Below are 24,856 nucleotides of genomic sequence, written 5' to 3'. Positions count from 1 at the left end.
CTCAAGAGAACTATATAACCACCAAAAAAGAGTTGTTAGTAGTGGTTTCTACTTTCGACAATTTCAGACCACACCTCATCTTGTCTAGGGTCACTGTATTTTCCGATCACTTGGCACTCTGCTATCTTATGAACAGGGCTGATGCAAAACCGAGGCTGATTCATTGGATCCTATTATTACAAGAGTTTGATATGAAGATAAAAGACAAGAGAGGAACCAAAAATATGGTTACAGACCATTTGTCTAGATTAGAGGAGTGTGAAGTTCAATAGCTGGCTTGCAAAGAGATTAATGATTACTTTCCCAAGTAACACTTGTATGCAGTTTAGAGTTCAGAATCTGAGGGCACTCCATGATTCGCAGATTTTGCAAACTATTTGTTAGGGAAAGTACTTAAGCAAGGCCTCACATTCCAGACAAAAAAGTTCTTCAGTGATTTGAGAAATTACTTTTGGGATGATCCATACCTATTCAAGATTTGTGCAGATCATGTAGTTCGAAGATGTGTATCAAGTGAAGAAGCGTGGAATATCCTTGCACATTGTCACTCCGGGCAAGTTGGGGGCATTATGCTTCAAGTAGAACGGCTGAAAAAGGCTTTAGCTGCCAGATTTTATCGGCCGACTTTATTCAAGGATGCACATCATTTTGTTCTTCGATGCGATAGTTGTCAAAGGGCCGGAAATCTATCACGGTAGGATGAAAATGGCTCAGAAATCCAATTCAATTATGTGAGTTGTTTGATGTATGGGGTATTGACTTTATGGACTTGTTTCCAAAGTCTAACGGTAATCAATAAATTCTGGTTGTGGTTGACTATGTCTTTAAATGGGTGGAGGCTCAAGCTTTACCTACTAATGATGCTAGACCCGTGGTCAAATTTTCTGAGGAGGTTGTTCACTCGATTTTGGACCCCACGAATTATCATTAGTGATCGAGGGACTCATTTTTGTAACACTCAACTTGAGAAAGTGTTGAAGCGCTATGGAGTACATCATCGCTTTGCTACCCCCTACCACCCGTAGACAAGTGGTCAGGTGGAAGTGATAAATAGAGAGCTTAAGAGAATTTTCGACAAAATCCATATAACAAGGAAAATGGGATTGGTCGGAATGCTTGGATGACACACTTTGGACTCACCGAATGGCTATAAAACTCTAATAGGGACCACCCCTTATAACTTCGTATATGGTAAATCATGTCATTTGGTCATGGAGTTAGAGCACAAAGCTTATTGGGCCATCGAGGCCATGAATTTTGACTTGAGTAAGGTGGGGGAACAAAGAATGCTTCATCTCAATGAGTTAGATGAATGGAGAATGAAGGTATATGAGAATGCAAGGATTTAAATGGAGAGAATTCGGAAGTGGCATGATAAGCATATAAAAAACACGAAGGAGTTCAAAGTCAGCGATCAAGTCTTGTTGTTCAACTCTCACCTGATGTTATTTCTAGGGAAGCTTAAGTACAGTTGGTTTGGGCCTTATACTATAACTGGTGTGTTACCCAATGATGCTATTGAAATTGTCATCCGGAGAAAAGTACATTCAAGGTGAACAGACATCGACTAAAACTTTATTTTGGTTAGGAGGTAAGTAAAGATGATAAGGAAGTATTGTTTCTCCATGATCCCCTGTGAGGTAAGAAGAGGTACGTCAAGCTAAGTGACGTTAATCAAGCGCTTCTTGGGAGGCAACCCAAGTCTTTACTATTTTTCAAACTTTTAGTTTAGTACTTGCATGAATAAGGCTGTGAGTTTTGGTGTTTTAATTTTTACATGCAAATTGATGTGTTTTTCTTGTTGATCATTGATGTTTTCATATGCATAATTGTGTTTAGTGAAGTTCTTGGTGGTTTGACCATGTGTTTCATGATTCTTTGGTTACTTTTACATAATATAGGCTGGTTTTGAACAGGTGTAAATATTCAGAAATTTTTTCCAAGGTCTGTGATTTTTTCTATGTCATCCAAAGAAGACACACAGCATTGTGGAAATTATACACAGGCTTGTGTTTTCATTCAGAGCTCATCCTGAGAAGACACAAGAGCGTATGTCTGCCCCTATCAATGACCTTGTGACAGTCATACGCCCGTGTGGAATTTCCACATAGGCGTGTGTTTCTTTGTAGATGTTCAGAGCTCTATCCCGAGAAGACACAGAAGTGTGTCTCTGCCCCTGTTTTTGGCCTTGTGCTTTACACACGGGTGTGGGTAATTTCCAAATGATAAAGTAGTTAGAGCAGTTTAATGGTTTGGCCGATGAGGACCCAAACAATCACATTGAAAACTTCTTGGAAGTTTATGACATGGTGAAAATCAAAGGTGTTACAGATGATGCTATAAGATTAAGGGCTTTCCCATTTTCTCTAAAAGGAAGAGCCAAACATTGGCTCCATTCATTGCCAAGAGCTTCGATCACAACATGGAACAAAATGGTCGAAGCCTTCCTTGCAAAATACTTCCTTTTGGGAAAGTCGGCAAAGCTTCGCAATGAGAAATCTTCATTTTGTGGGTAATTTGGGAAAAGTACAAGGCAATCCTTATAGCAACACCTACAGTCAAGGGTGGAGAAACCACCGTAATTTCTCATGGAGTAAACAAGGGTAGCAAAAGACCATAGCACCACTGGGTTTTCAACAATAACAAAGCCCCGAACATGGAGAATCAAGTTTTAGGCTTGGAGACTCAGATCACCGATCTAGAGAAAGCTTTGACCAGATTTGTTCAATTATCGGATACACGGTTTTAGTCGGTCGAAGCTATACATCACAACCACACGGCTTCATAACACAATCTAGAGAATCAAGTGGGGTAAATCACGAAGTCTCTATCAGAGAGACCACAAGGGAGCTTACATAGTAACATTGAGACTAACCCGAGTGAACATGTGAAGGCGATCACTTTGAGAAGAGGTCCTGAGGTTAAGGGTGGGCTTCCGAGTGAGAAGACCAATGTTGAAGCACCCGAGGTTGTGGAGGTTGAGGAGAGAGCCAACAAGGAGAAAGAGATGGCACCCCTACCTTACAAGCCAAGAATCCTTTACACTTCAAGATTTAAGAACGACAAAAATGACAAGCAATACAAGAAGTTCTTATGTCTATTCAAGCAGTTACACATCAACATTCTTTTTGTGGAGGCATTGTCTCAAATGCCTTGGTATGCAAAGTTTTTGAAGGATCTTTTGACCAACAAGAGGAAGTTGGAAGAGAGTGCATCAGTGATCTTAGATGCCTCTTGTTCGTGGGTGTTGCAACAGAACATGCTGAAGAAGAAGAAAGACCCTGAAAGCTTCATCATTCCGTGCAACATTGGTAACTAATAAGTGCTTGAGTGAACATGTTTTTATACATGTTTTACATGCATTGAGCATCATTTTATATGTGGTTTATGGCTTATATCATGTATTGGGTGTTATTTTATGCATATAGGTTGTGAATCTATTGGAAATGCAAAAGGAAGCAAAGATAGGCTATTAAGGCACTATGTTGAGAGTTCTTGTGCAAATCAAGGACAAAAGCACAAGAGGAGTTTGTGAATGAGGAGATGTGTGCCAACTTCCATAGATACGGAAGTCAATTTACCATTTGGAAGGGCACAAAGGCAGTCACATCTTCACATTCCTACTCTTTGTGAGGATTTCAAGATCTTTCAAGAGGCGTCGATGAAGAAAAGTCTTATAGAATACCACATAATCATGTGCCCGATTATGCTGCCTCAAGAGAAATGTTTGGATCGCGTTTATGAATATACTGTAGTAAAGTAATGCAGGAAAAGCATTGCACCAACTTTACTGTAGTAGTACTGTAGCAAAATTATTGTTTACGCTCATGTGTGGAAATTCCACGCGCTCACGCTGAAATTCCTATAGCCCACGCCGGTGCATGGAAAATCCACATAGGGCGCGTGGGGGCACGTGATAGATGCGGTCTAAGGCTTATAAATAGCCGTTTTGCCCTATTCTTTCTCATCTTTTGTGCCGCTCTTGAGGAGTGAGACGGCTAGGGTTTAGAGAGGAGGTCTTTGCCGATATGGAGGGTGTTCTTTACTAACTTTGATAGTTTCCTTCGATGTCATAGCACTTGGGAAGCCACCAGCAACCTAGCTTCGGAGAGGAATCCTTCAAGACGTTGAACTACCCACCAAGCCATATCATCACGAATTCAAGGTGGTTTTCTCTATCGTTTTTGTTACTTTTCATTGTATTAATCATTGTCTTGTAACTTGCCCCATGGAGGGCTAAACCCTAGTAAGTACTTGGGCATGTGAACTATAGGATCTATTCTTTTGTAATGATTTGCTTTATGTTTCTAGTTAATCCGAGTTGATTTGAGTTTTAACCTTATGATTGCATTGCTTGCAAGTGTTATTGATCTTTGTGATTTATTTACATTACTTGATTTGTTACTTTGATGTGAGAGGTCAACATTAGAGTTATAACTTCAAGGTTAAAAAGGGTTGAGAGGGTGAGTCATGAGATAGTGGAGCGTACCCTTTCCCTTCCGATTGAGTGTTTCCTATCTCCGTATTCCCTAGACAATATGCAACCATATTTGGTGTGAGGTGTGAGATTGAGAGATTTCTCAACTGGGACCTTGTAGGGGGTTAGGGATCCTTCGCCAAGAATTACGGTTGGATCTATCTTTGGTAATCAGTTTCACTCTTAGGTATCCTTAAAGCTTATTGCGGTCATATGGGGTGTGAGGTGTTGAGGTTTAGCGATTTCTCTACCGGGACATTGTAGGGGACTAGTACCGGTTGCTTGGAGTCGAGGACCGGTTGTTCTTGGATTACCTCGACTCATTAGACTCGGTTTAGAAGCATTTAGCGAATCTTAAACTTCATGTTAGATCCTAGGAGGAGCATTGCCCGAGTTCATCATCTTTATTGATTGAGATTTGATAAGTGCTTGTGCGATATGAATGCGAAGCGTTCATTCCTTATGTTGAGCATTACGTTTCTCGGGTTTTTACACTAATATGTGTGTTTTTATATTACTTTCATGCAGGTAGGGTTGTGAGGCCGAGTATGAAGGAAAGAAGCCAATGTGGAGCACAATGCACTGATTTTTGGAGGAAATCTTTCTAAGGTTCAAACGTGAAGACATAGGTCGGGTGTGAGATGCTAGAGTGTGTGCCAACCTCCTCGTATTCTAGTTGGCACATCCATTTGGAGGGGCACAAAGGCAGTCACACTCGAGCATTCCGACTTATGCACATAGAACAAGAGCTCCACCAACTTGCTTATCATTAAACAAGCAAGTGATCCACGATGTGAACGTGTGCCTGTTTGCGTTACTCGGATGAAAGTATGGATTTGGGAAGCTATTCAGGCAGGAACTGTAGCAGAGCACTATAGCAACATGGTAGCAAGTACTATAGCAGCACTGTTCACAGCCAGCCGAGAAAACAGAAGTTAAGAGAATCCACACGGGCATGTGGAAGTTATCCACACCCGTGTGGAAATTTTGCACGGGCGCGTTAAGCATCCACGCCCGTGTAGTCGCCCGATTCCAGCCCTATTTAAAGCCGAATCAGCCCCGATTTTAGTATTCTTTTCTCCAACTTTTCCCCAACATGAGAGAGGGCTTCGGCTAGGGTTTTGAGGGATATTGGCCAAGGTTTTGGAGAGGTTCTACGGATCCGACATCGTTATTCCTTAGGAAGAAGGTTGGTAGGGGAGCTTCCGTCAAGGCGTATCCTATACCGGACTAGGGAATCATTGGACGACGAGTAGAGGACTTTCCACAAGACCATCGACACGACTATCGAGGGGGTTTATTTATAGATTCATTGCTTTTACATTCTATTTCTTTGATTGTACTTAGCTCCATGGAGAGCTAAACCCCTAGAGGGTACTTGAGTATTTGTGAACCTAGGATGTATTCGTTTAATTGAATCTCTTTATTATGCTTTCAATTAATTGATGTTTATTGTGAGTTCCAACCTTGAATGCTTGATTGTATGAACATTTCCCCTAGAGTGACACTAGGGTTGAGAGTTTTTGTTGGTAACCTTGTGAGTGAGTGACACACCACGAGCGTTAGACAAAGCTAAGTTGGAGAGGGTTGAGAGGGTGAGTCAAGAGATACAGGAGCGTCCGTTCCTCGAGTTCTTTGTGGCCATAATAGAGTGAATGGTCTAAGGGATGAACTTCCGCTGGGGCTTAGTTGCGCGTGCAACGGAGTGAAGCGTTGAGGTGATCTTAGTATCTAGGGCTTAATCATGGTTCGGGATCTTCCACCTGGACCAAAGGGTTAGGTCTATAATTAGGAAGAGATTTATCACTTGGAATCCCTTGAGCTCATTGCAACTCTATGCGAGTACGAGGTTGAGAGGTTATCTAATCTCTCCTCCGGGATATGTATAGAGTTAGGCATAGTTGACCTTAGATTTTTGACTATGTAATTAAGGATTTCCAAGACTCACAATTGCATTGATTAGGAAGCATAATAGAGCGTTCTTGCACTTGAAACAATTATCCTAGGCGGAGCATTATCCGGGTACCCCATCTTTATCGATTGCCTTACCCCCTTCTTTACTTTTGCTCTCTTAATTGTTTTTTTATTGCTGAGAATTGAATCATTATCACCCTTATCATCCTTGATCTTTCACATAGCTAAGAATCAAATTAAGTATTTTTATTCCGTATTTCCTGTGGATTCGATACCCACTGATTCGGGATTATTACTTTGACAAACCCATGCACTTGTGGGATATACACAACGGGACCTTGTCAAGATTCTCCCTCTATTTTACCCTTGCATATTCATCTCCGGTATTCATTTCTTCGCACATTAGATCACCACACTTTTCCATTTATCATTAGGCTAGAAAGCAGAGAAGAAGTTTGTACTAGTAGCCCTGTTCCCTGTGGATTCGACTACCCAACTCACCGGGTATTTTATTACTTCGACACTAGTGCACTTGCGGTACACACGCATATTCGGACGTGTCAGTAACTTGGGTGAAGAGATAGCATTGGCAGATTCAGGGGCTAGTATCAACGTCATGCCATACTCTTTCTTTCAGAAGTTAGGCTTGGGAGAGCGTAGGCCCTACTTGGATGACATTACAATTGGCGGACAGAATGTTGAAACATCCGAGGGGTATCATTGAAGATATGCTTGTCAAGGTTGACAAATACATATTTCCTGTAGACTTCATTGGGAGGCCATTCTTGTGCACTTCCAAGGCACTTATCGACATGGATGGTGGGGAGTTGACACTAAGGGTTGGCGACGACAAGTTGACCTACCACCTTGTTGAAGGCATTCGATATTCTCTTAACTTTGATGATACTCTTTATTTTCTTGACACTACCAATGAACTTATTGATGAATATGTTCAGGAAATGTTGAATCCAGACCCGTAGGATGAGTTGCTAGACGAAGGAGTGGAGGATGAAGAAGTTCTGATACTTGGTTTATGGGAAAAGGTACCATCTACACCAGGAATCATGAAGAAAGTGCTCTGGAAGATGAAGCGGGCAAGGAGACACCACAAGAAATGCCCCAAGGCTATTGGTGATGTGCATGAATGGAACAAGGGTGATGAACCCTTGAGTGGTAACAAGCTCGACAACTCTCCCTCTACCTTGAAATGACTATGTTCATCGTGCTTTCAAGTTATGGGTAAGATGGAAACCTTCATCTATGAGCCCCCGTGAAGTAAGACAAGATACGTCAAGATAAGTGACGTTAAACAAGTGCTTCTTGGGAGGCAACCCAAGTCTTTACTATTTTTCTAAGTGTTAGTTTAGTATTTGCATGAATAAGGATTGAGTGTTGGTGTCTAGATCTTTTATATGCTATTGCTATGATTATCTTGTGGATTGGTTGGTACTATCATGTGCATAAATGTGTGTGGCGGAGTATCTTGGTCATTTGAGCATGTGTTTCATTATTCTCTGGTTCATTTTGCATTGTAGAAGCAGGTGATAAGTGCTTGTGTGTTAAGAATGCGAAGTGTTCTTTCCTTACAATGAGCATTACTTTTATCAGATTTAAGCACTAATACATGTTTATTTGTGTTCTTTTGAGCAGGTAGGGTTGTGAAGCTATATTTTAGGAAAAGAAGCCAAAAGTAGATCGTGAATGCACTATTTGATGAAATCTTGGAAGGAACAAACACGAAGACACAAGTTATTCTCAAAGATCCGTGAATGGGTGCCAACCTCCATGTATTCAATCAATTACAATGATTTAGAGGGGCACAAGGGCAGTCACATTTGCGTATCCCGATTTCTACATTGATAGCAAGATCTTCACTAATAAAAACGTTTATTGAAGAAGCAACGCGATCTACGGCATAAACGTTTGCATCTAGCGGCCGATCCACAAGTCCTTCAACATGAACATAAGTGGGTTTTCATTCATGGATTGCATCTCTTTACTTTTGATTTCATTATCTATTGTATTTTGCTCCATGGAGAGCTAAACCCCTAGTGAGTACTTGGGTATTTGTGAACCCTAGGATGTATTCGTTTCATTGAATATCTTTATTATGCTTTCAATTAATTGATGTTTATTGTGAGTTCCAATCTTGTAGACTTGATTGTTTGAATACTCCCCTAGAGTGACACTAGGGTTGAGAGTTCATGTTGATAACTCTTGTGAGTGAGTGACACATCACGAGAGTTAGACAAAGCTAGATTGGAGAGGGTTGAGAGGGTGAGTAGAGTGAATGGGCTAAGGGATGACCTTCCACTGGGGCTTAATTGCGAGTGCAACGGAGTGAAGCGTTGAAGTGATTTTAGCACCTAGGGCTCAATTGTGGTTAGGGACTTCCACCTGGACCAAAGGGTTAGATCTATACAAAGGAATAGGGTTTATCACTTGGAATCTCTCGAACTCATTGCAATTCTATATGAGTGCAAGGTTGAGAGGTTATTAAATTTCTCCCCCGGGACATGTATAGAGCTAGGCATGGTTGACTTTAGATTTAGTACCATGTATCAAAGGATCTCCACGACTCATTAATGCATTAGTTAGAAAGCATAATAGGGGGTTTTGCACTTCAAACAATTGTCCTAGGCAAAACAATATCACGGCACCCCATTTATCGTCGATTGTCTCCCCTATCTTTTACTTGCACCTCCTTTATCTTTTCTTATTTTCATTTGCATTGAGTTTGTTTTCACATCACTTTCAACATATTTTCATTCTAGATAAATAGCAATCTTGGTGGTTCTAAGTACTATTCCCTGCGGATTCGACTACCCTCTCACCGCGGTATTATTACTTTGACACTCGTGCACTTGCGGTTTACACTCATATTCGGTCGTGTTAGCAGGTGCTGAGTATGTATACATGTTCAGGAATATTTTGTAAAGCCGGCAGATTTTTCTAAGTTAACTATAGAAGACACACGCCTGTGGAAATTCCACGCAGGCGTGTGTTTTCGTTCAGAGCTTATTCCAAGAAGACACAGGGGCGTGCATTTGCCTCTATGAACGAGGTTGTGATGGTCACACGCCCGTGTGGAAATTTCACAAAGGCATGTGTTTCTCTGCCGACATTCAGAGCTTTATCCAAAGAAGACATAGGGGCGTGTGAATGCCCCTGTGAGTAGCCCTGTGAAGGTATACACACCCGTGTGGAATTTCTGTACAGGTGTGGGAAACACTTAGAATTTTTTCTCGGTTAGATTGAAAAGACACAGGAGCTTGTGGATGTCCCTGTGGATCGGGCACACGGGCATGGGGAATTTCCACACGCCCATGTGGATGTGTACAGAGGCCAACCTGAGAGCACCCGGAGCATGTGTCTGCCCCTATGAAGCTCCCATGTGGAGTCACACGGGCGTGGGTAATTTCCACACGCTCGTGTGGATGTACAGAACACAGGTTTTTCTTTAAAACTTATTTGTGTTTCTTCATCCTTTGACTCCAAAACATTTAGAGAATACATCGTTGCACTCTCCCAACTTCGCATAGTTGATTTAGACTGTTTTATCTTGAGTTTTCCGGCCATTTTCTAGTCTTTCATTCTCATTTCGTTTGTAAGATTCTCTTTTTCTTTTCTTCACCCAATCTACATTTATTTTGCATCACTAGCATCTTCTTCACCAGCAGTGGCTGTAGATGCACCAGTAGTAGGCACCGGTGCTTGATGTGTCTTTACTTTTCTTTTAGTTTTTTATTTTTCATATTTTAGTTTAATATTTTATATTGGTTTTTTATCTATCAGAAAGGATCTTCCTTCTGAGTTTATCATTTATTTTTGTTTCGAGTTGTATTCCATTGCCTTATCTTTATATACTATAGTTGTTTTTGTTTATTGAGCTCCACTCAACCCCCTTGTGTATGCATTCAGATGATCTTGTCGGTATGGAAATTAAGGACACGGGTAATGTGTTTTATACTTGGCCATGTGTGCTTCACAACCCATTGGAACTCAACTCTCAAGGATCTAGCTCCATCAAACGTACCACTAGGAGTTCAGGGGAGTATTGTTTTAATTGCCCACTCCCACATATATTTTTGAGTGATATACTTTGTATTGTGCTTGCATACGTACATTGAGGGCAATATACATCTTAAGTGTGGGGGGTAGTTCACATTACACATGTTTTATACCTATGCTTTAATCGTGCCTGCTCACATAACAAATGGCGGTTCACCTTAGTTGCAATGATTGTATTCTTGAGTTTAGGAGAATTTTCATCATTGGATGTTTTGATGCTCTAGTTTTTACTTGGATATTAGGAAGTTTTGCTTGATTGACACTTGTTACACTACTCGTTCATTAAACTCTTTTGGAAACTCAGGTTCAACATTTAAGGGACTAATTAGTGCTATTTGTTGTGTTATTTGTGCTAAAAAAAAATACTTGTTTTAGTTGTGCATTTGTAGTGGAAAGAGGTACTACCTATGAAGTATGAAGCTACTCTCATAAGTCGGATACTAGTTAATAAGTGCTTGTGTGATAAGAATATGAAGTGTTCTTTCCTTATGATGAGCATTATTTTTATCGGGTTTTAACGCTAATATGTGTGTATTTATGTTACTTTATACATATAGAGTTGTGACGCCGAATCTTAGAGAAATGAGGCCAATGTAAATCGTGAGTGCACCATTTAGAGGAAATCTTGACAAGGTTCAAATGCGAAGACATAAGTCGGGTTCAAGATGCTAGAATGTGTGCCAACCTCCTTGTATTCAAGCTATCACAATGATTTGGAGGGGCATAGGGTGAGTCACATTCTAAGTATTCTGGCTTGTGCATGTGTAACAAGATGTCCACCAAAGCGTCTGTTCATTGAAGAAGCATAGCGATCTACGATGTAAACGTGTGCTTGTTTACATTACCTCGACGAAAGCATTGTTTCGGGAGTGTTTAGGGCCGGTACTATAGCGAGGCATTGCAACAATAATGTAACAAAATACTATAGAAGGTACTGTTCAAGACCGGCCGAAGAAGGAGTTATCTAGAGAAGCCACACGGGCGTGTGGAAATTCCACATGCTCGTGCGTTAATTCCACATGGGTTGTCTGAAATATTCACATGGGTGTGTGGATACCCGATTCTAGCCCTATTTAGGGCCGATTTCAGCCCCGATTTTGGAATTCCTTTCTCCATCATTTACCCAACTTGAGAGAGGGCTACTGCTAGGGTTTTGGGAGGTATTTGCTAGGGATTAGGAAAGGTTCTACGGCTTCGACATCGCACTCCGTTTGGAAGAAGGTTAGTGGGAGAGCTTTTGTCGGCCCTGATCCGGCGAGGTGTATCCTAGGCCGGAAAAAGGGACCTTTGGACGAGTAGAGAACTATCCACAAGACCATCGTCACGACTATCGAGGGGGTTTTCTATGGATTCTTTGTTTTAATATTCGATTTCATTGATTGTAATTAGCTCCATGGAGAGATAAACCCCTAGTGGGTACTTGGATTATGAACCCTAGGATGTAATTGTTTCTTTGAACCTTTTTATTATGCTTCCATTAATTGATGTTTTTATTGAGTTCCAATCTTGAATGCATTGATTGTATGAATACTCCCTTAGAGTGACACTAGGGTTGAGAGTTCATGTTGGTAACCCTTGTGAGTGAGTGACACACAAAGAGAGTTAGACAAAGCTAGATTGGAGAGGGTTAAGAGGGTGAGTCGAGAGGTAGCGGAGAGTCCCCTTTCCCCTCCAGTGTGATTTATTCTACCTCCAATTCCTCGATTTCTTTGTGGTCATAGTAGAGTGTATGGGCTAAGGGATGACCTTCCGCTGGGGCTTAGTTTTGAGTGCAATGGAGTGAAGCGTTCAAGTGATTTTAGGATCTAGGGCTTAATTGTGACTAGGGACTTTCTACCTAGACCAAAGGGCTAATTCTAAATATAGGAAGAGGATTTATCACTTGGAATCCCTAGAAATTATTGCAATTCTATATGAGTGCGAGGTTGAGAGATTGTTCAATTTCTCCTCCAGGACATGTATAGGGTTAGGCATGGTTGACCTTAGATTTGGGACCATGTATTAAAGGATCTCCACGACTCATTAATACATTAGTTAGGATGCATATTAGAGGGTTTTTGCACTTGAAACGATTGTCCTAGGCGGATCAATATCCGAGTACCCCATTTATATCGATTGCCTTATCTCTCCTTTACTTGCTCTCTCTCTCTCTTGTCTCTCTTACTTTTGTTTGCATTACACCTTGTCACATAACTCACTATTCATACTTCGCTAGTTAAAAAACAATTTAAGTATTTTTTACTCCCTACTAAATGTGGATACGATACCCACTCACTTGGGATTTTATTACTTCGACAAACCCATGCACTTGTGGGACACACGCAAGGGGCGTTGTCAAGTTTTTGGCACCATTGCTGTTGAATAGGCATTTGGAGATACTTTGCACTTTTTTTCTTAGCTATTCATTTATTCATTCTATTTCACATCTTCTATTCTATCATCATTCTGATTTGTTTTGTTTCTTTTTGTGCAGCTCCAGGTTCATGACCTGAGGGAACCCTTCGACATTAATTGAAGGAGACCCTGAGCTTGAACGTACACTTAGATGTAAAGGGAAAGAAACTGTATGAGAACAGTTTAATCAAGCTGATTTGGAAGTTGAAGGGTCGGATAATATGGCGGAACAAAATGAGCAACAGAGGACATTATCCGATTATGCCAAACCTTCAGTATTGGGGACACAATCGAGTATTGTTCGTCCCCCGATTATAGCTCAGAACTTTGAGTTGAAGCCAGCATTCATCCACATGTTATAGCAATCGCCACAGTTCAATGTTTTGGCCGATGAGGATCCAAATAGTCATATAGAGAACTTTCTCGAGGTGTGTGATATGCTCAAGCTAAACGGGGTGACGGATGATGCCATCAAATTGAGAGCCTTCCAATTTGTCTTAAAGGGGAGAGCAAAGCAGTGGCTACACTTCTTACCTAGAGCATCAATTACCACATGGGAGGAGATGGTAGAAGCTTTTCTTGTCCGATATTTCCCTCCCGAAAAATCTGCAAAGCTTAGGAATGAGATCCCATCCTTTGTACAGTTAGAATTGGAGTCTCAATGCGAGACGTGGGAAAGGTTTAAGGAGCTCCTTAGAAAGTGCCCGCAATACTGATTCCCGGAGTGGATGATTGTTCAGACCTTTTACAATGGGTTGAATCCGAGTACAAGGCAACTCTTAGATGCTACGACAGGAGGTAGTTAGGCTGCAAGACCCCAGGTCAGGCCCATCAATTAATTGAAGAAATGTGATTAAATAGCTACCAATGGAATACTAGGGAGAAGAAGAAAGTGACGGGGATCCATGAGATAGATGTAGTAACTTCATTGGCTGCTCAAGTGGAATAATTGATTAAGAAGTTAGATGTTTTAAGTTCGAATAGAGTGGCGGTCATGACTACTTGCACTGGGAATGATGGAGGACATGCTCCCTCCTATTGCCCAAACTCCATTGGTGATGCATCTTCAGTTGAGAATGTTGATTTTGTGGGTAATGCAATGAGGAATCATGGAAATCCATGTAGCAACACCTACAATCTGGGTTGGAAGAATCATCCCAATTTCTCGTGTATTAACCAAGTTCCACAAAAGGCCATGGGGCCACTGGTTTTCCAACAACAACAAGCCCCAAACATGGAGAACCGAGTTTCCGGTTTGGACACCAGAATGATAGATTTGGATAAGGCCTTGACTAGATTCGTGCAATCATCGAATACAAGATTTCAATCAGTTGAGGATACATTTCACAACCACACCGCTTCTTTGCACAACCTTGAGAATCAAGGGGGGAAAATTGCTAAGTCTCTTTCGGGAGAGACCACAAGGAAGCTTGCCAAGTAATACCGAGACCAATCCTAGAGAGCATGTGAAGGCGATCACTTTGAGAAGTGGTCGTGAGGTTGAACGTAGGTTTCCAAGTAAGATGCCCAATGAATACGCATCCGAGGTCATAGAGGTTAAAGAGGGAACAAGCAAAGAGAAGGAGGTGGCACCCCCACCTTTCAAGCCAAGATTCCCTTATCCCTCTAGGTTGAAGAATGACCAAGTGGATGAATAGTACAAGAAGTTCCTGAGTTTGTTCAAGCAACTTCACATCAACATTCCTTTTATTGAGGCATTGTCTCAAATGCCTAAGTACGCAAAATTCTTGAAGGACTTGTTGACTAACAAGAGGAAGTTAGAGGAGAGTGCTTCAGTGATCTTAGATGCTTCTTGCTCGGCGGTTTTGCAAAAGAACATGCCGAACCAGAGGAAAGACCTAGCAAGCTTCATCATTCTGTGTAACATTGGCAATTTAGGTGAAGAAATGGCATTGGCGGACTGAGGGGGCAGTATCAATGTCATGCCATACACTTTCTTTCAGAAGCTATGCTTGGGCGAGCCTAGGCCCACTCGTATGACTTTGTAATTGGCGGACCGAACGGTGAGACATCCTAGAGATATTGTCGAAGATGTGCTTGTTGATAAGTGCTTGAGTAGACATATTTTTATATATGTTTTACAAGCATTGAGCATCATTTTTACTATGGTTTATGTGTCATATTGTGTATTTGAAGATTAAAAAGGAAGCAAAGATAGGCTATAAAGACACAATGTTGGGAGTTCTTGTTCAATTCAAGGACCAAGAGACAAGAGGAGTTCATAAACATTAAGATGTGTGCCAACTTCCAAGAAGATTAAAGTCAATTCACTAGTTGGAAGGGCACAAAGGCAGCCACATCTTCGTGTTCCTTCTCTTTGTGAAGATTGCAAGACCTCTCAAAGATACGTCGATGAAGAAAAGTTTTATAGCCTACCACATGGACGTGTGCCTGGACATGTGGCCTCAAGAGAAGAGTGTTTGGACCGCGGCTTTGTGAAAAGTACTGTAGCAATTTTACTGTAGAAAATTACTGTTCTTCCTGCAGCCCACACGGGTGCGTGAGGGCACATGATAGGCGCGATCTAAGGCCTATAAATAGCTGTTTTGCCCTATTCTTTCTGATCTAAGGCCTATAAATAAGGGTGATACGGCTAGGGTTTGGAGAGGAGGCCTTTACGGCTTTGGAGACGCTTCGTTACCAACTTTGATCGATTCCTCCTCCGTCATAGCATCAAGGAAGCCACCGGTGAACCTAGCTTCGGAGTGGGTCCTTCAAGACGTCGACGCTCTCCATCAAGGCCATCAGTTCATATATAAGGGGGTTTATTTCTATGGTTTTAATGTACTTTCATTCATTGATGGTGTGTTTTGTATGTTGCTCCATGGAGAGCTAAAACTCTAGAGGGTATTTGGGATTGTGAACCCTAGGATTCTCCTCTTTTGTGGATTTGCTTAGTGTTTCTATTTAATCCGAGTTTGATTAAGTTTTAATCTTTATTGTCTAATGCTTCCTTGCCTTATTGATCTTTTGGTTATTTGGTTTGCTTGATTTGTTACCTTAGTGAGAGAGAGAGGTCTCCATTAGGGTTAGAACCTCACGATTGAAGAGGGTTGAGAGGGTGAATCATGAGATAGAGAGCATCCCCTTTCCCCTCCGATTGGTGTATTCTATCTCCGTTCCCTAAGCTCTATGCAACCATATTTGGTGTGAGGTGTGAGATTGAGAGATTTCTCCACCGGGACCTTGTAGGGAGTTAGGATCCTTCACCGGGAATTAGGGTTGGATCAATCTTTAGGAATCGGATACACCTCTTGGAATCCCTAGAGTGCTTTGCGGTCATATGTGGTGTGAGGTGTTGAGATTGAGCGATTTCTCCACAGGGACCTCGTAGGGGACTAGTATCGGTGATTGGGAGGCCAGATCCGATTATATTTGGATTTCCATGACTTAACTTACTCATCATAGAAACACTTTGCTTATCCGGTACCTAATACCTGAATCCTTGGGGGAGCATTGCCCGAATACCCCACTTTTACTAATTGAGATCTCTATCCATTTAACCCTTGCATATTCGTCTCTGGTATTTATTTCTTCGCACATTAGATCACCACACTTTTCCATTTATCATTAAGTTAGAAAACAGAGAAGAAGTTAGCACTAGTAGCCCTGTTCCCTGTGGATTCGACTACCCACTCACCAGGGTAATTATTACTTCGACACACGTGCACTTGCGGTTTACACGCATATTCGGACGCATGTCACTTGTCAAGGTGGACAAGTACATATTTCCTATGGATTTTATGGTGCTAGACGTCGATGAGGATGCAAATGTACCCTTGATACTTGGGAGGCCATTCTTCCACACTTCCAAGGCATTGATTGACATGGACGGCGGGGAGCTAACTTTGAGAGTTGGAGATGACAAGCTCACATACCGCCTTACTGAAACCATGCGGCATTCTCTTGATTTCAATGATACTTTGTATTTTCTAGACACTACTGATGAGATTGTTGATGAATATATGCAGAAAATGTTTAATCCGGACCCATATAAGAGTCTATTCGACAAAGAGGAGGACAATGAAGAAATAATGATGCTTGGCTCAACTGTAGAAGTACCATCTACTCCGGGGATCCTGAAGAAGGTGCTTTGGAAGATGAAGAGGGCGAGGAGACACCACCGGAAATGTTCCAAGGCTGTTGGAGATGTCCATGAATGGAAGGAGTTGGATGAATCATTTCTAGGTGGTCCCAAGCGCGATAACTGCCCCTCTACCTTCAAGAGACTTTGCTTGTCATGCTTTTAAGCCATGGCTTTAGAGGGCAGTCTTCATCTTTGAGCCCCCATGAGGTAAGGAAGAGGTACGTCAAGCTTAGTGACGTAAAACAAGCGCTTCTTGGGAGGCAACCCAAGCGTTTACTGTTTTCTTAGTTAAGTAGTTTAGTTTTTGTGTGAATAACTTTTTGAGTATTGGTGTCTTGATCTTTAAATGCTTATGCGGTGTATTATTTAGTGGATTTTAAACACATCGTGTGTTTTCATGAGGATTTGGTGAAATTTAAGTCGCATGAGCTTGTTTTTAATGTTTTTCGTTGGCGTATTTTGCATAAAAAAAGGGCAGGCTCTGAAAGTGTAAACATGTTCAGGAAAACTACGTCATCTAGAGGAAATGCATGGCCATGTGGAATTTTCGTACGCCCATGAAGTTGTATTGCGAGCTCATCCAGAGAAGGCATAGGGGCGTGGATTCGCTTCTGTGAGCGACCTTGTGATTTTCGCACGCCCGTGGGAACTTCCGCATGGGCGTGCATTTTCCAGCAGAGACTTGGCGATTTATCCCAAGAGCACACAGGGGCGTGGACTCGCCCCTGTAGCCGAACTTATGAACAACGCACGGGCGTGGGTATTTTCCGCACGCCCGTGTAGATCTTTGTAGACGAGTTATCTCCATCCGGAGAAGACATAGGGGCGTGCGGCTACCCCTGTGAGTTGGGCCTGTGAATGTCGACGCCCATGCAGAATTTCCGCACGGGCGTGCAAAACACTTAGAGATTCTTCTTAGTTGGACAAAGAAGCCACAGGCCCATGTGGTAGCATTCAGAGGCAGTGAGTTTTTTCCCGAGAGTGTACAAGGGTGTGCATCTGCCCCTGTAAAGCTCCCCTGTGGATGCACAGAATTCCAAGAGACGCGAGTTTTTCTTTAAAATCTTTGTGGATTCTACTCTTCTTCACTTCCAACCATATGAAAATCGCTCTTGATCAGTTTCCCGACCTCTCACCATTGTTTTAGAGGGTTTTTCAGAAAATTTGTACGCTGAATTCAAGTATTCATACACATTTCATCAGTAAACCTCTTGATTTCTCTTCTATTTACCATTTCTTGTTTTTAGTGAATTAAAAGTCTTGAGTTGTGCCAATTTTCACTTTATAAGAGTTTGTGCATATTTAGAAAGTTTCTAAACGTGGTCTAAGGTTATATTTTGTGAAAAATTGTCGTGGAACCGTGCGGTTTTCACACACCGCAGATCCACACGGGTGTGGGTAATTTCCATAGGCCCGTGTGGAATTCCGTAGTATTTTGTTTCTGAGTTTATTTGATCATTTCTTCCTCATTTATCGCTGGAATAGCACCACACTCGAGGAGGTAAGAAGGGAAGCACCCTAGAAAACCTTCACCCGAGTTGTCACATATTGAGTTCTCGAAATCCCGAGCATCAGGCTCGTTTTGCACTATTATCAAGACTTAGGTTTGGCCAATTCCGGTTCATAGACTTGAACGTTCTGACTGGGATCCAACGGGGTGACGAGTTAGTCAGGGAACTTGACACGCTGACGGCCATGGGAAGCTGGCGAAGATTATTGTCTATATGGGAGACACTTTTCCGGCCATTGACACTAGAGTTGCTGTCATCTTATGAGTTTGCGCAGAACTTGACACGCTGACGGCCATGGGAAGCTGGCGAAGATTATTGTCTATATGGGAGACACTTTTCCGGCCATTGACACTAGAGTTGCTGTCATCTTATGAGTTTGCGCAGCAATATGGGAGTTTTGACATCACTGATGGCATACAGTTTGGAGCATTTGGACGTCAATTTGCCATAAGTGTTACAAAATTTTTGGTTCCCATGGGCTTGTACTGATGAGACATACACAGAAACCGAGGAGTATAGTCACTTGCCAAAAGATTACCTTGTCACCTTGGCTCCATAGTAGGCTTACCAGGTCTTGTGCGGATAGTGGCAGCATGAACCGGGAGTATCCAATGCCACATATTTGTCTCGGCTGAGCTACAGATATTTATTCACCATAATTAGCAAATCTGTGGATGGCCGAGGTGATAACACTAGTACTCTAAGCAGACAGAGTTTACTTTATATGTATTCTATGGCTAGGTCCGTGCCCATTCATCTGGGGCATGTTGTGGCAAATTACATGTGATACCAAGGCAAGAACGGTAGAGTGGGAGTATTATTTGTTGGTCCCTACATTTCTAGACTTATTCTGGGGATGGGTCTCGGTGATGCTCTTTGGGATACCGATTAGACAGTTATTCCCTGTCCGCTTAGACTCGATACCCTCAGGATGATGGGAGTGGTGCACAGATATGGGCCTGGAGCTTACATTTTAGCCACTTCCACCACTGAGGGCGCCGAGGAGGCAGGGATGCAGCGGAGGATTCCGCACCGATGGGTATCAATACCGCAGAGCACACGATTATCCTATCCCAAGCCCATGAGCGTATCGTGAGGCTCGAGAGCAATGTGAGTGTCTTGTGGTCTGAGATCATCGAGATTCAAGCGATCCAGACACCACAGTATACCGATATGATTGGTCGTTTTGACTTCCTACAGTAGCTATTGATGAGCAGATCTCCAATACCTCCAGCACCACCATCATTTACTCCAGCACCAGTTGATCCACCGTGTACCCCAATTGATCTACCAGCATCATCATCTTCACAAGTAGCAGAAGAGGAGCTGAGCACGGTACCGACACTTGATTTTGGTTTTCATTTCTTTACTTTTTACATTTCCTTTTGGGCTTGTATACTCAGAAAGGACTTTCCTTCTGAGTTTATATTTTCGTTTTGTTGTCTTAAGTTGTATTCATTTCTTTATCCTTTATATACTTGAGCTATTTTTGTTTTATTGAGCTTCACTGAACCTCCTCGTGTATGCGTGTAGATGGTCTTGTCATCATGGGACTTGAGAACTTGTCATAGACACGACCAAGGTGCTTCGGCTTGGTCGTGTGTGCTTCACAACCCATTGGAATACCACTCCCAACAAATTGGCTCCATCAAATGCAACACTAGGAGTTAGGGGAGTATTGTTTCGATTGCTTCTCCCATATTTATTCTTGATTTATATACATCATGAGTGAGCTTGCATGTGTGCATTGGGTACAATGTACAACTTAACTGCAGTGGGGGAGTTTCATAGTGCACACATCTCTTTTATATTAGTCTTGATTGTTATACATGCTCACATATCCAATGGCGTTTCGCCTTAGTTGCAATGATTGTATTCTTGGGTTTAGGAGGAAAATTTTTACCACTGAATGTCTTCATGCTCTAGTTTTTGTTTGAATTTGTTGGAATTTTTGCAATGATTGTATTCTTGCGTTTCGCCTTAGTTTTTGTTTGCATTCCATTTGTAGCTGTTTAACCCCATTTAGGAAGCATAATAGAGGGTTTTTGCACTTGAAACAATTGTCCTAGGTGGATCAATATCCGAGTACCCCATATATATCGATTGTCTTTCCTCTCCTTTACTTGCTCTATCTCTTATCTTTTTTACTTTTGTTTGCATTACATTTTGTCACACAAATCACTATTCATATTTCGCTTAGTTAAGAAACAATTTAAGTATTTTTACTCCCTACTCCCTGTGGATACGATACCCACTCACGTGGGATTTTATTACTTTGACAAACCCGTGCACTTATGGGACATACGCAAGGGGTGTTGTCAAAACTCTACAAAGCTTAGGAATGAAATATCCTCCTTCACGAAAGCAGAATTGGAGTCTCTATTTGAGACATGGGAGATGTTCAAGGAGCTCCTGTGGAAATGTCCTCAACATGGGTTCCCTAAGTGGATGATTATTCAAAGTTTTTACAATGGGTTGAACCCTAGCATAAGGTAGTTACTTGATGCAGCAGCAGGAGGTACCTTAGGTAGCAAGACCCTCGGAGAAGCACGAAAATTGATTAAAGAAATAGATTTAAATTACTACCAATGGAATGCAAGAAAAAAAAAGAAAGTGGCCGGTCTCCATGAGATTGATGTGGTCACATCGTTGGTGACTCAAGTTGAGTCATTGACCAAGAAGTTAGACATTCTAAATTCTCCTAGATTAGTGGCCATGACGAATTGTAACGGATGTGGAGGAGGTTATGCTCCATGCGATTGCCCGATAGCTATTGGTGGTACATAATCTGTGGAACAAATTGATTTTGTTGGTAATGCGATGAAGCGCCTAGGAAATCCATATAGCAATACCTAGAATCCGGGTTGGAGGGGCCAACCGAACTTTTCTTGGAATAATCAAGGGCAACAAATGGCCACATCGCCACGAAGTTTCCAACAATAACATGGAGACCCGGATGACCGGTCTAGAGAAAGCTTTGACTAGGTTTGTTTAATTGTCGGATACAAGATTTCAGTCAGTTGAAGCTACACTTCACAACCACACCGCTTCATTGCATAATCTAGAAAATCAAGTAGGGCAAATTGCGAAGGCTCTATTGGAGAGACCTCAAGGGAGTACCCAGCAACACCAAAACCAATCCGAGAGAATGACAACGCCCCTTGCGTGTGACCCGTAAGTGCACGGGTTTATCGAAGTAATAAATCCCAGGTGAGTGGGTTATCGTGTCCACAGGAAATAGTGAATAGAAACACATTGATTGCTACTTAACTAAGTGAAGATGAAACAATAATGGTGTGGACAAAATCAATATGAACAAGTCTAAACAAAATAAGAAAGAGATGCATGATAAAATGAGAGAAAAGGCACTCGAACATTGCTCCCCTAGGGTTATTGATTCAAGCGCAAGGCCTACTATTATGTCTCCTAACTGATGCTAAATGAGTAATTGAAATCATAAAATACATGGTCCCCAACCTAAGGTCAACCGTGACTAACTCTATATTATGGCTTGGCAGAGAAATAGCTCAGTCCCAACACCTCACACTGTATACAGTTTCAAGAAACTCTAGGGATTCCAACTAATAAACACTATTCCTATATGCAGATCTAACCCTTTGGTCCAGATGAAGACCCCCTAGTTACAATTAAGCCCCAGATACTAAGGGTTACTTCAATGCTTCACTCTATTGCTCGCGCAATTAAGCTCCCAGTGGGGTTTGTCTCTTAGCAGTTCACTCTATTGTGACCTTAAAGAACTCTAGGAACATAAAGGTAGGATAAATCACACTGAAGGGGAAAGGGGACGCTCTGCTATCTCTCGACTCACACTTTCAACCCTTCTCCAATCTAGCATTGTGTAACCCTTATAGTGTGTCACTCATCCATAACGGGTACCAATATGGACTCTCAACCCTAGTGTCACTCTAATGGAGAAATCATTCAATAAGCATTCAAGATTGGTACTCAATTAAAGACATTAATTAAGGAAAGCATAATAAAAGGTCAATGAAACAATAACATCCTAGGGTTTACAAGTCCAAGTACCCACTAGGGGTTTAGCTCTCCATGAAGCAAGATACAATCAATAATGAAATTGAAAGTAAAAACATGTAATCCATAAGAAAACCCCTCGGTATTCATGTCAATGGTCTTATGGAGTACCCTCGTCCTCTCCAAAGGTCCCTTTGTCAAGCCTAGGGCACACCTCACCGAATAGGTGCCGACGAAAGCTCCCAAAATAACTATCTTCCAAGAGAAACACGGTGTTGAAGCCGTGGAACCACTCCAAAACCCTTGCCAAAGCCCCTCTAAACCCTAGCCGCATGCCTCCCAAAAGTTGGAGAAAATATGGAAGGAAAGATGAAAGATGGATCCCCAAATCAGTACAAGTCGCGCCTTTATAAAGGGCTAGAATCGGGCATCTACAAGGTCATGTGGAATTTCCACACGCCCGTGTGGATTTATGGAAAACTAATTTTCGGAGGGCAGTGAACAGTAACTTGTACAGATTAATTACTATAGTGATTTACTACAGTACTTGATGTAGTACTCCCAAAAGTTACTCCCGAATTCACACTTTCATCGAGGCAACATAAACGGCACACATCTATGCTGTAGATTGCATCACTTCTTCAATAAAATGCCATATTGGTGAAGATCTTGCTAACATTGCACAAGTCAGAATACGCAAATGTGACTGCCTTTGTGCCCCTCCAAACCATGTAATGCTTGAGCGCATGGACGTTGGCACACAAACACAAGGGAAATTTTATCACTAAATATGAAAAATCAATTCTCTTGCTAAAAACTCAAATAAAAAAGGACAACAAATACAAAATCGTGTAAGTGTGTGCAAACTCACTCAAGTCGACCCAACTTATACTCATCAAAGTTCTATCTATAAAGGGACTTATTTATCTACAAAACAACACAAAATAAAGAGGTGGTAGTAGCTTCACACATCCTCTAAGGTAGCCCTTTCCAAAGTGGCCGCTAAGGTGGCTTTCACACTTTCGAGATGGTAGCTCTTTCTACCGAGGTAGTAGCTTTCACTCATCCTATGATATAGATCTTTCTCTCATTAGGGCATAACTAGTATCTGACTTAGCTTCATACTTCATAGGTGGTAGCTCTTTCCACCCTAAATGCACAACTAAAACAAGTATTTTTCACTTTTAATTTCTTTTTCCAGCACAAATAACACAAGAAATAACACTAATTAAACATCGAACCTGAGCTTCCAAAAGAGTTTAATGAGCGAGTAGTGCAACAAGTGTCAATCGGATAAAAATTCCTAAAAATCCAAGTAAAAACTAGAGCATGAAAACATTCAATGATCGAAAATTCTCCTAAACTCAAGAATACAATCATTGCAACTAAGGTGAACCGGCATTGGCTATGTGAGCGTGAACCATTAAAGCATAGGTATAAAACATGTGTAATGTGAACTCGCCCCCACACTTAAGATGTTCATTGACCTCAATGTATGCATGCAAGCATAATACAGAGTATATCACTCAAAAATATATGTGGGAGTGGGCAATTGAAACAATACTCCCCTGACCTACTAGTGGTGTGTTTGATGGAGCTAAATCCTTGGGAGTTGAGTTCCAACAGGTTGTGAAGCACACATGATAAGTGTCTAAATGTAGGTGTTTTCATATATATATCGTATTCACTTTGCATGTATTTTGTGAGGTTTGATGCCCGTTTTGCACTGAATCATCTATTATTTGCTTTGTAGGGCATAAGAAAGCCTTGGAGAACAAGAAGATATCATTTAAGCGAAAAGAGAAGAAAACAGGAATTTCATACCACCCACATACTACCCAGTATGGGGGCCGTATGCACTGTAGCAGCAGAATGATTTGGAGTTGTCTGCCCAGATTTCGATACTACCCAATATAGTGGGCCATATGGAGGTCGTATGCACCCCGTATGAATCACGAATCTAGGGTTTTTGAGTTCTATATGACCCCATGAGACCCCTATACGGCCCATATGTCGTGGGGGGTATATAATCTAACTTTTAGGGCAGAACAAAGGACTTTTTGTTGGGCTTATTTTGGGAGACCACTTGAGAGGCTTTGGGTGACCTTGGGAAGGAGAAGAAGGGCAAAGAAGCTAGGAGATCAATCATGGCCAACATCCAAGACTCCTAAGGCAAGAAGGCAACACCATTCAAGGAGAGATCTACCACGATTTGTGAAGAAAGGAGACCCACGGCTAGAGGTAGCGTCATTCGGCATTCCTTTTGCGGGGGAAGCATCATTTGGCATATATTCTACCTCCTCCTCCACCATTTCATCTAGGTTGTGTCACTTATGCTTTTCTTTTGTGTTTCACTTGATTATATTGCTTGTTAGGGGATGATGAGAC

The 24,856-nt window shown here is 41.8% G+C and overlaps 2 non-coding genes across 2 annotated transcripts; both read right to left on the bottom strand.

The window, feature by feature from the left end:
- Positions 1-13,467: 13,467 nt before the first annotated feature.
- On the bottom strand, positions 13,468-13,574 carry LOC120257742. The gene has a single exon (XR_005535831.1). It is a non-coding gene; the product is annotated as a small nucleolar RNA R71 (small nucleolar RNA).
- Positions 13,575-20,806: 7,232 nt separating this feature from the next.
- LOC120257701 lies at positions 20,807-20,913 on the bottom strand. The gene has a single exon (XR_005535791.1). It is a non-coding gene; the product is annotated as a small nucleolar RNA R71 (small nucleolar RNA).
- Positions 20,914-24,856: the final 3,943 nt, after the last annotated feature.

This window comes from Dioscorea cayenensis, chromosome 3 (genome assembly GCF_009730915.1).
Source record: "Dioscorea cayenensis subsp. rotundata cultivar TDr96_F1 chromosome 3, TDr96_F1_v2_PseudoChromosome.rev07_lg8_w22 25.fasta, whole genome shotgun sequence".
Taxonomy (NCBI): Eukaryota; Viridiplantae; Streptophyta; class Magnoliopsida; order Dioscoreales; family Dioscoreaceae; genus Dioscorea; species Dioscorea cayenensis.
This window is presented reverse-complemented; position numbering and strand designations above follow the sequence as displayed.